This window comes from Mobula hypostoma, chromosome 8, assembly GCF_963921235.1.
Source record: "Mobula hypostoma chromosome 8, sMobHyp1.1, whole genome shotgun sequence".
Taxonomy (NCBI): Eukaryota; Metazoa; Chordata; class Chondrichthyes; order Myliobatiformes; family Myliobatidae; genus Mobula; species Mobula hypostoma.
Genome location: NC_086104.1, coordinates 154,745,192 through 154,761,109, shown reverse-complemented (window position 1 = coordinate 154,761,109; position 15,918 = coordinate 154,745,192). Strand labels below are relative to the sequence as shown.

General features: G+C 43.2%; 1 long non-coding RNA gene and 1 other non-coding gene across 3 annotated transcripts; both read left to right on the top strand.

Moving 5' to 3' along the window:
• Positions 1-1,776: 1,776 nt before the first annotated feature.
• Positions 1,777-11,526, top strand: LOC134351089 (uncharacterized). 2 transcript variants are annotated; one of them, XR_010019069.1, is made up of 5 exons: positions 1,777-2,091; positions 2,657-2,725; positions 4,483-4,611; positions 8,554-8,710; positions 9,158-11,526. It is a non-coding gene; the product is annotated as an uncharacterized LOC134351089 (long non-coding RNA). The 2 variants fall into 2 exon arrangements; XR_010019068.1 differs by having other exon boundaries at positions 2,657-2,865.
• On the top strand, positions 4,793-4,925 carry LOC134351261 (small nucleolar RNA SNORA77). The gene has a single exon (XR_010019107.1). It is a non-coding gene; the product is annotated as a small nucleolar RNA SNORA77 (small nucleolar RNA).
• Positions 11,527-15,918: the final 4,392 nt, after the last annotated feature.

Below are 15,918 nucleotides of genomic sequence, written 5' to 3'. Positions count from 1 at the left end.
AGTGGCATGCAAAGGTTTGGGCACCCCTGGTCAAAATTTCTGTTACTGTGAATAGTTAAGTGAGTAGAAGATGAACTGATCTCCAAAAGCCATAAAGTTAAAGATGAAACATTCTTTTCAACATTTTAAGCAAGATTAGTGTATTATTTTTGTTTTGTACAATTTTAGAGTGAAAAAAAGGAAAGGAGCACCATGCAAAAGTTTGGGCACCCCAAGAATTTGAGCTCTCAGATAACTTTTACCAAGGTCTCAGACCTTAATTAGCTTGTTAGGGCTATGGCTTGTTCACAATCATCATTAGGAAAGGCCAGGTGATGCAAATTTCAAAGCTTTATAAATACCCTGACTCCTCAAACCTTGTCCCAACAATCAGCAGCCATGATATTCCTTAAGTTTTTAGATTCAGGTGTAGTTGGTACAGTCCTCAAGACAAGAGCATCATTAATATATCTATGTGCAGTTCATTGTTTCTTCTTTGTTTTATCTTGTGTAATTAGTTATGAGTTAATAAACAGTTACTTTCATTTCGAAGGATTTGCCAGATTTTCATATCAACTTGCTTCACTAATCTCATGATTCTTTAGAAACCACATAAACGCAGCAGATGTGGAAATCTAAAATATGGGAAGTTTCAACTGGTCAGGTAGCATTGATGGAAGAGAAACATTCAAGGGTCGCATTTCTGAAATGTTCGCTGCTTCTCTCTCTGCAGAAGCTGCCTAACCTGCTGAACATTCAGTTACAGATATTGAAACATTGCACACTTCAACCAGTTTTTGACGTTTGTGAAAATAAACCTGATTTTTATTCTCCTTCCCTGGGCCACTCAGTGGTCACTTTATTCGGTACACCTTCTCTTTAATGCAACTATCTAATCAGTCAATCATGTGAATGCATTTCAATCCATAAAAGCATGCAGACATGGTCAAAAGATTCAATTGTTGTTCAGATCAAACATCAGAAAGGGGAGGAAATGTGATTTAAGTGCTTTTGACCACGGAATGATTTTGGTGCCAGATGGGGTGATTTGAGTATCTTAGAAGGTGTTGATCTCCTGGGATTTTCACAACATATGTGGTCAAGATGGTGCCCACGTACAATGCTCCCTTGGTCAACTTCTTCCAAACAGACATCAAAACAGATCATTTCACTTCTTTTATGCTTGTTTTTTTTCATCTTAAATGTGTTTCTGGAACTGTTAGAACCTGTGAATTACAGTTTGGAGATTGGTTGAGTGATCCAGCATTTTGCTGTCTCCGAGGTGATTCCAGGAAGAACCTTTGAACCTTTGACACGTAACAGTCCGTAAAGTCTACAAGCATGAAAAAATTTGCAAATGCTGGCAATCCAAAGCAACACACACAAAGACTTCTCATTGTTTTTTTTTTCCAGTCCCAACAAAGGATCTCAGCCTGAAATGTCAATTGTTTCTATAGATACTGCCTGGCCTGCTGAGTTCCTCCAGCATTTTCTGTGTTTCTCTACAGTTTACAGGAAATGATGGGAAGAACAAAAAAAAATAGTGAGCAGTATTTCTGTGTGCAAAGTGCCTTGTTAATGGGAGAGGTCAGAGGAGAATGGCCAGACTGGTTCGAGCTGGAAGTGACTCCAATACCCACCTGTCACAACACTGGTATGCAGAAGAGTCCCTGAGCACATACAGTACGTGCTACAGCAACAGAAGATCATGAAACTAGATACTGGGAATTGATCCCTCCGGGATGAAACGGGGACTGCCCCCTATTGGCTGTGTGGAGTACTGAAGCCCTGGAGCGGAAGGAGGCGGGCAATTACCCTTCAGGCTGACGTCAATCATAACATCCCCGCTCTCCGTTTCCACCTACCGATACCTGACAGGTGTCTTGTCCAATAGGCGAATAAGATAAAATGACGTAGCATCCACTTCCCCCAATAGGTGTTACGGGGGCGGGACTGTATGTAGTTGGCGCCAAGGAGATGAAATGGCGGCGGTGGGGGCTGAGCTCGTCGCGGTGTTTGGGACATTGGATCCCTTTTGCCAACTCGCTGGTGTCAACGGTTGGGCACTGAAGATGCGGGAGCTTCAGCGGCATGAAAGGAACTGAGCTTCGGGTACAGACCGATGATAAATTGGCGGGGCCGAGGTCGTGGGGGGGGGGACTTGGATCCTTGGTGGGAGTACCGATAGTGCAGGTGTTGGTTGGCGGTGGGGAGTTGTGACCCGGGTGGGGCGCAGGTGAGCCCCGGGGGTGAAGGAATTGGTGGTGTGTGGGGAGGGAAGGTGGGTCTCGGGTCGATCGGGTCCCAGGGTGAACGTGATTGTCCCAAGTCCCCCGTGGGGCCGACCTCGGTCCCGGGGTAGTGCTTGGCTCCCGTCTGGAGTTGGATCGCAACATCGGCCGCCGACCTTGTGGCAGACCCGCTCGTCGTCGCGGCAGTCAGAACAAATTCAGCATGATCTTCAAAAATAGAATCCGATCGTGTGAAGATGTTTGCAGCGGAGCAGGGTTTCGGGGGTGGGGGAGTGGAACAGGAGAGGCCAGTCGTCCATCACACCTGTCACTGTTGCTTTGGGAAAATAGTTACCCTTAAATGTTGCTCCTGCTTTGCCAGTAACGGCTGAGCATTTTCTGTGTTTTTCTCATTTCCATTTGTTTTTATTAAAATTTGTTTTCAGGATACTGGTGGTGGTCCCCAAACTGCTGTCTGTTGTGTCAGTCGGGGGTGACTGAAACGCGAGTACAGAGTGAGTTACGGATTTGCCTGATGCCAAGATGTTTATGGCTGCTGGTTATATTGCATTCAGATATGGAAGGTTCCACAATCTGCTGGAGGAGCTTTGGGTTGAGCAGCACAGGGGGCAGAACTGGAGATGGGATACAGATGGTAAATAACCTTTATTACATAGATGTGTATAGGACTTGCTACAGTTACTGATTGTAAGCTTCCCCCCCCCCCCCCAGAAAGCTGGGGTAGAATGCAGAGAGCTTCTAAGCATCTTTCCAACAATTCAGTAAAAACAGAAATTTTACGCATTCTATTTATTTATAGATACAGTGCTGAGTGGTTCCTTCAAGCCACACCCCCCAACCCTGAATACCCCTAACTTAATCACAGGACAATTTACAATGGATAATTAACCTACCCGGTACGTGTTTGGACTGTGGGAGGAAACTGGAGCACTGGGAAAGACCCACACATTCCACTGCAGGGACGTACAGAGGCTCTTTACAGAATGATACTGGAATTGAACTCCAAAACGCCCCAAGCTGTAACAGTGTCATGCTAACCACTACACTACAATGGCACCTGAACTTTGCAAGCTCACTCTCTGGCTTGATCCTTCTCTCCTGGTCCGATGTCTTTTACATCCACTGTAGGAAAGCTTCATATAACAAACTATTGCAACATTCTCATTCTCTGTAGCAATCACAGAAATATTCTGGTGCAAGGACAGTGCAACAAGGAAACATTGTGCTCTTAGTTAATCTCAAGGAGGAGCGGGGCAGGTTTCCTAGTTTTGAACTCTGGGAAAATATATCCATTCTGGTCACTGGCAAGTGTGGGCTACTGAACCTGAGATTAAACTTGTGGAGTCGGCCTGCCATTGAGTCTCAATTCATGTGAACATAGACTGCATGTGTGAGCTAACAGATTGCACAGTGATTGTGGAACTTGTCTATCACAAAATGTCAGTGCCACGAGCAAAAAGGAAACTTGCTGCCAGCAGAAGATGAATAGACTGGCACCATTTTCATCAGTATTTTAATGAAGGGCAGCACAGTAGTGTAGCAGTTAGTGCAATTGCTTTACATCACTACCGAACAGGGTATGATTCCCACCACTGTCTACAAGGAGTTTCATTCTCTCTGTGACCGTGTGGGTTTCTTCCGGATGCTCCGATCTCCTCCCACAGTCCAAAGGTCTAGGGGTTAGGATTAGTAAGTTGTGGACATGGCTTGTTGGTGCAGGAACTATGGTAACACTTGTGGGCTGACCCCTTCCCCCAGCACAATCCTTTGATTTGATGCAAATAATGTATCTTATTGTATATTTCCACATATCTGTGACAAATAAAGCTAATCTATCTTTTCCAAGTGGAAGTCACTTGGAATTCCAGTATATCTCACCTCCATATTTGGTATTCCTGTGGCACAAGAGACCAGATGGGTTGATTGCAATTGCCTTTGGTTTGGTCACTTAATCATCGGGGGGGGGAGGGGGGAATATTTGTGGTCAGGAGCACATCAAAGTCTTTCTTACAAGATCTCTGAACTAATTGTTCGGATTGAATAATAGTAAATAATTTGTAAAAAAACAAAAGACTGATATTTTGGGAGATTTTAAAAAACTTTGAACTAAGTTTTCAAAACTAATGGCACTTTAACAGTATCAACTCCAAATGTCAGTAATTTGTTGTGCAACAAACTAAAAATGCCTGGGGAGGGGAATGGTAAAATAAGTTATATTGCAAGTGAATTGTATTTGTTTTCTTTGTTTTAGGTGGTGATCCCATGTCCAGTTGCAATCTAATGCCCTTTGTTCGAAAGGGTCATTGAATTGGATTCCATCCTAACATTGTACACACTGCTCATTGTCATTAACTAAGTTCCTACACTGGAAGGCATCCCTGTAAGTGTTAATGGCATCAAGGGAGAAAATATGCAGGAAAGCGCAAATAAATTACTGGTTTCAGATCGTGATATAGCAATTAATATTTTCTTGCTTCATTTAATCAGGCTATTAATTCTGATGCTATAAACTGTTGGGCTCAAGGATTTGGGATGTGATATTTTATGTTGTATCTGACCCTGCAGGTTCACTCTGTGTCAGGTTTTGATTTTCCAAACTGGCACTTTTTCAACCTGCTACATTAATTTTCTCAGCAACAATTTTCGCAGTCTCTGTAAACACAGATTCTGTCTGTTGTATTTGGGAGCACAGTTATCAATGAATTGCTACTTCCCGCTTGCATGGAAAATTAAGGACGAGCTCCATTTCAATTTACGCGTTTCGCATATTCTGCAAAATTTGTCTTCACATCGCCAATGCTTGGTGTAGGAGTGTAAACATTGTTTATCCAGAAGGGAGATGGTACAAATAAAGCTTAAATTCATGTTGATGATAGCAGGTCTTAGAAAATTTATGTAATACAATAATGACACTTGGAATATGTCTCATCAATCTTCTGTATTCACAATTCAGAATGTTAAATTGGAAAGCTGGAGCTCAGTAGATCCATAACTGGATCAGATTTGGGAGGCTGCAATTAGCTCCGTTTGAATCAACCAATACTAACTGATCAGAAGGCCAACCTGTTCAGATTATGTGAAATGAACTGCCAGAGGAAATAGTAAAAGTGGGTGGGTATTTGGATAAAAGGTTTGGTAGGATATAGGTCAAAAGCAGGCAAGTGGCAACTTGGTCAGCAGGGATGGGTTGGGCCAAAGGGACCATTTTATTGCTATATAGCTTCTGACTATAGCAAACAGACCTCAGCTTCACATCTCATGCCATTACTGTGGTACATGGCAGTAATTAGTCTTAACAACTTGAGGGGTGGAAGGGGGAAATGGACCAATTTTTCAGATGATCCATTAACTCTTGTGTATGTGTATGATGGTGGAAGGCCCAGCTGAATTGGAATAAAGTCTTCATACATGAACTTTACTGATAGGACTACAACCTAGCGCAGGTCAGTACCTTGACAGGAGTTTGTAACATTGAAGTTAATGCAAAATAATAGGTCCCAGATCATCAGAAAATAAATAAGACCATAAGACATAGGAGAAAAATTAGGCCATTTGGCCCATCAAGTCTGTTCTGCTATTCAATCATGGCTGAGTCAGTGGGCTTGTAGATGTCAGTGGACAGTCTGTCTCCTGTCTCATAACTACCTCAACTATACCTCTTCCCACCCCGCCAAATGCAAAAATGCCATTCTCTATTCCCAGTTCCTCCCTCTCCCAGGATGAGGTTTTCCGTTCCAGGCCATCTCAAATGCCCTCTTTCTTTAAGGATCGTGGTTTCCCTTCTGCCGTCATCAATGATGCCCTCACCCGCATCTCCTCCATTTTCCACACTTCGGCCCTCACCCCATCCTCCCACCACCACAACAGGGACAGAGTTCCCCTTGTCCTCACCTACCACCCCACCAGCCTCTGGATCCAACACATTATCCTCCGCAACTTCCGCCACCTTCAACAGGACCTCACCACTAAGCACATCTTTCCCTCTCCGCCTTCCGCAGGGATTGGTCCCTCCGCGACTCCCTGGTCCACACGTCCCTCCCCACGGATCTCCCACCTGGCACTTAACCCTGTAAGCGTAAGTGCTACACCTGTCCCTAAACCTCCTCTCTTGCCACCATTCAGGGTCCCAAACGGTCCTTCCAGGTGAGGCAACACTTCACTTGTGAGTCTGTTGGGGTCATCTATTGCATCCGGTGCGGTCTCCTCTACATCGGTGAAACCCGACACAGATTGGGGGACCACTTCGTCGAGCACCTCTGCTGCATCTGCCAAAACAGACAGAATCTCCCAGTAGCCACCCACTTCAACTCTGCTTCCCACTCCCATTCAGATATATCCATACATGGCCTCCTCTACGGCCATGATGAGGCTAAACTCAGGTTGGAGGAGCAACACCTCATATACCGTCTAGGTAGTCTCCAGCCCCTTGGTATGAACATAGAATTCAACTTCTGGTAATGCCCTTCCCCTATCCCTATGTCACTCTGCCCCCTCCCCCAGCTGCCTACCTCCTCCCTCTTGGTTCTGCCTCCTTCTACTACCCATTGTGTTTTCCCCTATTCCTTCTTCACCTTTCCTGCCTATCACCTCCCTGCCTCCCTTCCCCCACCCCTTTGTCTTTCCCCTTACTGGTTTTTCACCTGGAACCTACCAGCCTTCTCCTTCCCACCCTCCCCCCACCTTTATAGGGCCTCTGGCCCTTCCCTCTTCAGTCCTGATGAAGGGTTCCAGCCCGAAACGTCGACCAGTCTTTTCCACTGATGCTGCCCGACCTGCTGTGTTCCTCCAGCGTGTTGTGAGTGTTGCTATTTCTACTAACAAAGTGTGTGACCATTTCTTGTATGTGAAATGTCCATGAATTAGTTTTTTCCTTAAACGCCAGATAATTCCATAAGATAATAACAAGTGTTGGCTGTTGCAGCCTTTTCAGTGTGAACAAAGTAGGGTACATGGCTAGCAAAAATCAAGTAGTTTTTCATCCTAAAAGAATAATTTAATTGCTCTTTTTTTTCAAAAAGGAAGAAGATCTGTGATCTTTTTAAAATGGCAAGTATGTGAGATGGAGGGAAATACAGTCACAAACACTGAACTAAGTACAAGTAACCAGTCACAGTGTATAAGCCATTAAATCCTCTGATTGGTTTGTGCATCTTTTTTTCTCAGCCAGTTCATGGGTTTAATGCTGATTCATTTCTATCCAGTGTTTTCAGCAAAAGGCTTCCATAGTGGGGCACTGCACATCAGCCACTGTGTGGGTCTTGATAGGGTAACGCCTTAGTCCGGTGAGGAGGTAGAAGATCACTGGACAGCAAGCTGTGCCACATAGATGTATAGTAGTACACATGTCTGGGCACACCCCCTTAACAAATGGGCACACAAATCTGGTTCACAACTTTCTCCTCAACCCCCATCCCATCCACATTACCCTGAACCCTTCTCTATCCCCCGATACCTCTGACCCCTTTCCCCACAGCTGTTTTAAAAGTAGTGACTCCTAATTCATGATTTTGCTGAAAATGGAAACATCTCTCCACATCCATTTTCTCAAAACCCATTGGGGGTTTTTATCTTTCAGTCAGGTCCCTCTTCATTAAAGCAGAAACTCCAATAGATTGAGATCTCACCTGTCTACTTTTTCCCTGTACCTGCCCTTTCCAGGTATTGTCCAGTAAAACTTTCCTGAATTGCTTCCAGCACATTATCATCTTTACTCAGGAAACAAATACTATACACAGTGTTTCAGAATGCAGTATTAGCAATGCCTTGTATAATCAACACAACTACCTAGATCGCCCCAATCCCCCAGCAATAAATTGTAATGGTCTGTTCACTTAATTGCCTGGTATACCTGCACACATCTCTCACCATGTAAATATTTTGTTTTTCCAGTCAAAATTTTAACTTCACATTATCCTATATTATACTCCATTTGATCAATTTCTTATCCACTCACTTAATTTATCTGTATCTCTTTACAGCCCCTTTGTGATCTCTTCATAATGTATCTGTGTGGCACCGGCATTGAATCTTTCATCCAAGTTGCTGATATAATTTGTAAAGAGCTGAGCCCCCGCTGCTGATTCCTGTGGCACACCATTCATGAAGTCTTTCCAACCCACCCCATCTCCCGTTAGCCATCCAATTTGTCCTCACCGATGCTGCCTCCTACACCCTGGCCCGCTGAGCTGCTCCGGCGTTTTGTGTGCCTCTCATACGCTGAGAGTTCATATTGGGAGATCATGGATACCCAGTGCTCGGTGTTGAATTGGTGGATGACTGGGCTGTCTCTAACCTTCGGATTAACTTTTGTGGTTCTCTACAGGTATTTGTACATCTTTGCTGAGTTGTGCCATGGATCACCAACAGGTGGCATGAGTGAACAGTGGGAAGGCTAAGAGATGGAAAAAATGGAATGCTGCTGGAGGAACTAAACAGATCAGGCAGCATCTGTGTAGAGGGGACAATGGCAAATACTGGAGGTATTCTGACAAGTTTTGGATCTGAGTTACACCATTCTGAGGTGGTTGTTTATGTAGAAAGTTTGTTTCTAGCATGGGGGGGGGGTAGTTGGATACTTTGGCATCCAGTCTCCAAATGCATCCAGCATTCTGTCTCCAGTGTCAGTGGATAGTTTTAAAAAGTCACTGACAGGAGTGGGGTGATCTGAACCCCTAAAAACAAAAGCAATATGAATATCTTGTTTTTGCTGAAATAATGATCTATGCCTTAATCGTTATTTTGAAAAAATAGGAAACTTTAAAGAGAAGTAAGCCACTGGAAGGGTTAGGGTTAGATTAAAAATAAAAACTGTTCAACAAAAATATAAAGATGTAGAAAGGAGACAAGGAATGCATGTCAATATTAACTCATTTCTTAACTGACTATTTTGAAACTAACAGTTTATTTTTTCCATGACTTAATTTTAGATCCCAGGAACCAAAATAATAAATTGATTCTGACCTCAGTATTTGCTGCCACACAATGGATTCTCCCTGGTGTCAGCTCTCTTTGCACATCCACCAGCTGAGGATGAACAGGTGAACTTGCTGCTTAGAAGCAGAGGTCGCTGTAGCTACAAGTTTTAGCATCCACTCGCTATTGTAGTCTTCAGTTCTGCATAGATTTTTCCCACTGTAATGAAGCCAAAATCTAAATTATTGGTCTGGTGAAATGAACTTTGCATCTTGTGTTATTCATAGATAGCCCATCACTCTATTAAACATCATTTGGTTCTGTGTGTATTCTCCAACTATGTTGTGGACACCAAAACTTGTGTATGTGATGTTTGGAGTTGAAACTCTGGCACAGTCGTCTGTATGCAGACACTGCCAAGACTGGAGGGACTTTACATTGTTGACTCATGTATTAATGTATTCATCTGTATGTATACAGCATTTTGTTTTTTAGAAAAGCATGTAATAAACCATGTTTTTCTTGTGAACAACTTGCAAGCTGTTTGAAGCTTTTGTATATTTATGCATAATATGTACAATATTTAATATTGTATGTACTCAGCAGCCACTTTATTAGGTACACCTTATTAATGCAAATGTCCAATACTGTATGCCAATCACATGGCAGAAATTCAATGAATGAAAGCATACAGACATGGTCAAGAGGTTCAGTTGTTGTTCAGACCAAATGTCAGAATGGAGAAGAAATGTGATGGAGTGACTTCCGACCTTGTTGGTGCCAGAAAGAGTGGTTTGAGTATCTCAGAAACTGCTGATCTGTGATTTTCCTGCACAGCAGTCGCTAGTTTACAGAAAAGGTGCAAAAAGCAAACAACTCATCCAGTGAGCAGCAGTTCTGTGGGTGAAAATGCCTTGATAATGAGAGCGGTCAAAGAAGAAAGGCCAGAATGGTTCACGGTGACAGTAACTCATAACCACATCTCTAAATGCACAACACATCAAACCTTTACTGCAGCAGACCATGCGGGGTTCCATTGCTGTACCTAATAAAGCAGCAATGAATATCTGTACATGGGAGAGGTACTGTACATATGTGTAAAATATATTTCTGGTCTGGGTGGGAGCAAAGAACAAAATACTGCATTCCTGTAAAGTTCTGGTCAAAAGCAACTTTGCTGCACCTTGCTGATTATAGTTCCTCATTTATAATAGTTGTCCACATTGAAGACTTATTAGAATCACATTTGCGTGGAACATTCCCATTACTAATCAATAGAGTGAAGGGCTGAGAATTTGTTAGGAAATAGGAAAGTTTAAAATTCAAAGTAAATTTATTATCGACATATGTACAATACATGTCACCTTTGGGGGAGGCACAGTAGAGTAGTGGTTAGCAGAACACTTTACAGTACCGGCGACTCAGGTTCACTTCCACTGCTGTCTATAAGGAATTTGTATGTTCTCCCCGTGGCTGTGCGTTTCCTCCAAGCGCTCTGGTTTCCTCCCACTGTCCAAAGACTTACTAGTTAGTAGGTTAATTGGTTATTGTTAATTGTCCTGTGATTAGGTGAGGGTTAAATTGGGGTTTGCTGGGCAGCACAGCTCAAAGGGCCTATTCCACATTGCAATTCAATAAATAAAAATACTACCCTGAGATGCATTATCTTGCAGGCATTCACAGAACAAAGAAATACAATGGAATATGAAAAAACTACAAAGACTGACAACCAATGTACAAAAGACAAACTGCAAATACAAATAAATAATACTGAGAACATGAGTTAGTGAGTCTATAGAGGTTGAGGTAAGTGAAGTTATTCATGCTGGTTCAGGAGCCGGATGATTGGAAATAACTGTTCCTGGTGACTAGCCTTGTAGCTGTGGACTCACTTTCATGAACTTCTGTTTGCATGACGAATAAATTTCTCAGGATTTCAGCCAGCTATAGATATCGATTATAACTGATATTTTGATGGCAAACTGCCATTTTCTTCAGGGATGGTGCTTGGGCATATAGTCTGGTGGTATTTATAACCCTGTAGTCCGTCCTGCCTGATTGGTTAATCCTTGTCCAATCAGGTTTGCACTTTCCCACCATTTTTACAATCGAATTCCAGTTCTTTCTTATAGCAAGACCCTCATATGTGTTAAAATTCATTTCCTCTGATTTTATTTGAATGGCTTCCTTTACCAGGTGGTCCCAAAAGTTATTGTCACAGCACAGTTTTGCATGATTTTGTTCGACATATTTGCATGTTCTTTAATGGGTTCTATTGGGTTTCTTTGTTTTGTGGCTGCCTGTGAGATGAATCTCAAGGTTGTTTATAGTGTACATACCTTGACAATAAATGTACTTTGAACCCTAGTGGTGTGGTTCCTGAGGCTTCTGTAGAATTGAAATGGGTGGCCACCAGGAGATAATGCTTTTTTCTGGTGGACAGAGGGTAGGTACTCGGTGAAGCAGTTTCTCAATCTACGCCAAGTCTCACCGATATACAGAAAGCCACACCAGCAGCACCGGATACAGTAGGTAACCCCAAAAGATTCACAGGTGAAATGTCGCTTCACATGGAAGGACTGCTTGGGGTGCTGAATGGTGGTGAGGGAGGAGGTGTAGGGACAGGTGTGGCACTTGTTCCGCTTGCAAGGGTAAGTACCGGGAGGGACGAATGGACAAGGGAGTCATGTCGGGCGCAATTCCTGCGGAAAGTTGGGAGGGAAAGATGTGCTTGGTGATGGGATCCCATTGGAGATGACAGAAGTTGGATGCAGAGGACACGGTTGATAGTGAGGACAAGTACTTGCAAAGGCAGAGGAATGTACTTTTGTTGAGCATAAAATTTGTGCAGCTCTTTTCAATAGACATACCTGTGCACATTATCTCGCAGTCCCAAGGTCACCAACATTCCTCTGACAAACTATGTTATCTCTTCTATTACAACCACAAAAGAAACAGACAAAGAAATTACCATCCCACATTCTGATTTATACATAGATAATGAAGAACCAATGGGACTGATTTATGATCGGACTAGTTATTGTCAGAGCCACTAAAGTTTAAATGGAAATTATGACATTTCACAGCTAATATCGGCTTTGGAAAATGTGATCGATTTATTACTGAAACAGTGATTAAGCAGTTGTTTTTAAATGACTGCTCTTTCATACAACTGTATCAAGGTTAATGCTCAATGTCTGACCTATGTATCTAGCTGATTTTGGAACACAAAACCCAGGAAGATCTTTTAGTCCCTTCATAAGACAGGAGCAGAGTTAGGCCATTTAGCTCATCAAGCCACAATTTAATTGTGTCTTCAGCTTTCTTTACTATTTGATGAAGATCAGGGTTGATCAATAATTTGCACTCCATTTTGGGGTGTTTAAATGGGGAAATTTGAAGCAAGAATCAGAAGTTTCATACAATTTACACCTTTGAATATATTTCAAGGAGTACCTATGAAAGGTTGCTCTATTCTTTTCATCCCTTGCCACTGTGAGGTTACATTTCTGGCCACGTGAACCCATAATGACTTCTTCAGGGTCTTAGTTATAGAACAGCTTGGGCAACAACAAGTGGGACTGATCAGCCTGATTTCTTGGTTCCAAACACCTTTCTTCTCAGTCCAGTCCCTGCTCACTTACACCCTTGACACTTTGGATACACTCCAACAGTTTCCAATTTCCTGGCCCAAAGAGTTAATCTTCCCCCATGTTCATACAAACCATCTACAACAGGGGTCCCCAACATTTTTTGCGCTGTGGACCGGTTTATTACTGACAATATTCTTGCGGACCTGCCGACCGGGGGGTTTTGGGGGGAGGGGGGTGGTTAGGGTTGTCAACGGACTAGAGTAGCAGTCAAATATGTTGTGTTTACCCCGAGAAAGACTACCATGACCATGAAGCCTCGCACGGGCGCCAGTGCACATGCGTGTACGTGCCGATTTTTTTTCTATAAATCGTTTTTGGCGATTCTGTTCGGCGGGGGTGTTAATCACAACCGGAATATAGGTGATAAGTTGCTAATACACTCAATTTCGTTTCTAAAAGGGTTTATCTAACAAATTTAATATTAAACACACAGCACATATTTTCCTCGCATGAATATAGTGATAAGCCACTTATAGGTCAATAGCATCATAACATTTTAAGTATCGTTTGGATATTAAACACATAGCACATATTTTCCCCGTATGAACATATAAAATCATTGCAACACACCAATATCGCTGAATCAGTGGGAGCCCTGGGCTTGTTTCCCTGCAACAAGACGGTCCCATTGAGGGGTGGTGGGAGACAGCGATACTCGAAGGGGGTTCCTTATGTCCAGTCTATTCCGCAAGTTAGTTTTCGTTGCATTCATTGCAGCGATAAGATGTTGGAAATGGAAGCAACGTTTTCAGTGCTTTTGTGGCTATCTCAGGATATTCAGCCTTGACTTTGATCCAGAATGCTGGCAGAGATGTTATGTCAAACACACTTTTCAGCCCGCCGTCATTTGCAAGCTCGAGGAGTTGATCTCCTTCCCGCGCTGACATGGATGACGCGTGCGTAATGACCTCGCGTGCGTTCCAAGCTCAACAGTGGGTGTGACAGGGAATGAGGAAAGGTGCAGCTGACTCGTATCGTTTCCTCGTGGCCCAGTAGCACATGCTTTGCGGCCCGGTGGTTGGGGACCGCTGATCTACACCTTCAGGTCAGGTTCCTGAGAGTCCTCTGCTTCTTCCCTGAGCAGAGACCTAACCAGTTACCCTCCGCAACGTTCCTACCCACCTGACTGAACTAGTTCTCACCCTGAAGAGCTTCAACTTCACTCACCTTTCTCCAGATCAAACATGGAGATATGGGCACTGGTATATGCCTAAGCCATGCCTGTTTATGTAGGATATGAGGAACAGTCTTTGTTTCACACCTGCTCAGGTACATCATCTCTTACACATCGACTACAATGGTGCTGCTTACGGCACTCAGGCTCAACTCACATTTCATCACTTGCTGCCAATTTCCACCCAGGTTTCACTTTCCCTTCTCTTTCTAATTCTTTCTGCCTCCATTGCAGGGGATAGGTTAGTCACAAATATCATTATAAACCCACAAACACCTGTAAAGACTCCATTCTTTTCTCCCTGTTCCTTCACCTCCATCATACTTGATCAAAAAAAGCTATTCACAGATGTGCTCCTGACATAACTTCCTTTATTCTAAATCGTGGTTTCCCCTGTACCAAATCTTTGACTGCATTTTACCTATCTCCTGTACTTCTGCTCTCACCCCTCTTCCAGGACAGAGCAAGAAGAGAGCGAGACACACACACACACACACACACACACACACAAGAGGCTATAGATGCTAGAATCTGAAGCAAGAACAGAGTCCATCTGGTCCTCATCAAGCTCTACATTCAATAAGTCACCCTCTACCAGCTCCAGCAGAATTCCATCGCCAGACACATATTTCTCCTCCACTTCCAGCATTTAAACAAACTGCTCCCTTTATGACCCTCCGTTCCCTATCATCCACTCTCCACAAGAAATAGGAGCAAGAGTTGGCCATCAGGTCTGTGAAGTCAGTTGTGCCATTCAATAAGATCATGGCTGATCTTGTCATGGACTCATCTCCACCTGTCTACCTTTCCATCATAACCATTAATGACACTGCTGTACAAATACCCGTCTAACTGTCCTAAGAATATTCATGCCTCTACTACAAATCCCTGGGAAAAGCAATTTCTCCTCGCCTCCAACCTAAGTTTATTCCCCAAATTTTGGGGTGGCTAGTTTGAGCAGTGCCAGCAACGCAGGTTCAATTCCTGCTGCTCTCTGTAAGGAGTTTGTACAATCTCCCCACAACCATGTGGATTTGCTCCGGTTTCCTCCCTCATTCCAAAGAAATTCAGGTTAGTGGGTTAAATGGCCATATGGGTGTAATTGCATGGTGCATGCTCACTGGGTCAGAAGGCCCTGTTACTGTGCAGTATCTCTAAATAAACAAATAACAAATCTTGGGTCTATTTCCCTTAGTTCTCATTTCACTTACCATCTTAGGACACTCTCCTGTGCTACTGCAAGAGATGCAAAGCTTGTCCTGTCATCCCTTCCCATCATGCCAAACAGACTTTTCAGCGGAGCAGTGCGTCACCTGTATGCCTTCCTCTCTTATACATTGTACTCAATATTCATGATGCAGTCTTGCTACACTGGAGGAACGAGTTGCATGATCACTTTTAGGCAGCATCTGCATTCAATCCACAGCAGCTTCAGGACTTACACCATCAGGTTCAGGAGCGGTTACCAACACTCAGCTATCAAGCTCTTGAACCAAAGGGGATAACTTCACTTGCCCCATCTTTGAAATGTTCTCACAACCTACAGACTCACTTTCAATGACTCTTTATCCCGTGTTCTCGATATGTATCGCTTATTTATTTAGTATTATTATTTCTTTCTTTTTGTATTTACACAGTTTGCTATATTTTCCATACTGGTTGAATGTCCAAGTTGGGCGGTCTTTCATTGATTCTGTTATGGTTATTATTCTATGGATTTATTGAGTATGCCCACAAGACGATGAGTCTTAGGGTTGTATATGTGACATATATGTACTCCGATAATAAATTTACTTTGAACAATATTGATCACCCATTGCCAGCCACTTAAATGCCACTCTGACCTGTCTGTCTAAGGCCCTTGCACTCACAGAGTTGTAGAACAATACAGCAGCTAGCTAGTCCCAATTTCCTGCATTCATCCTGTATCCCTCCAGGCCCCTCCCAT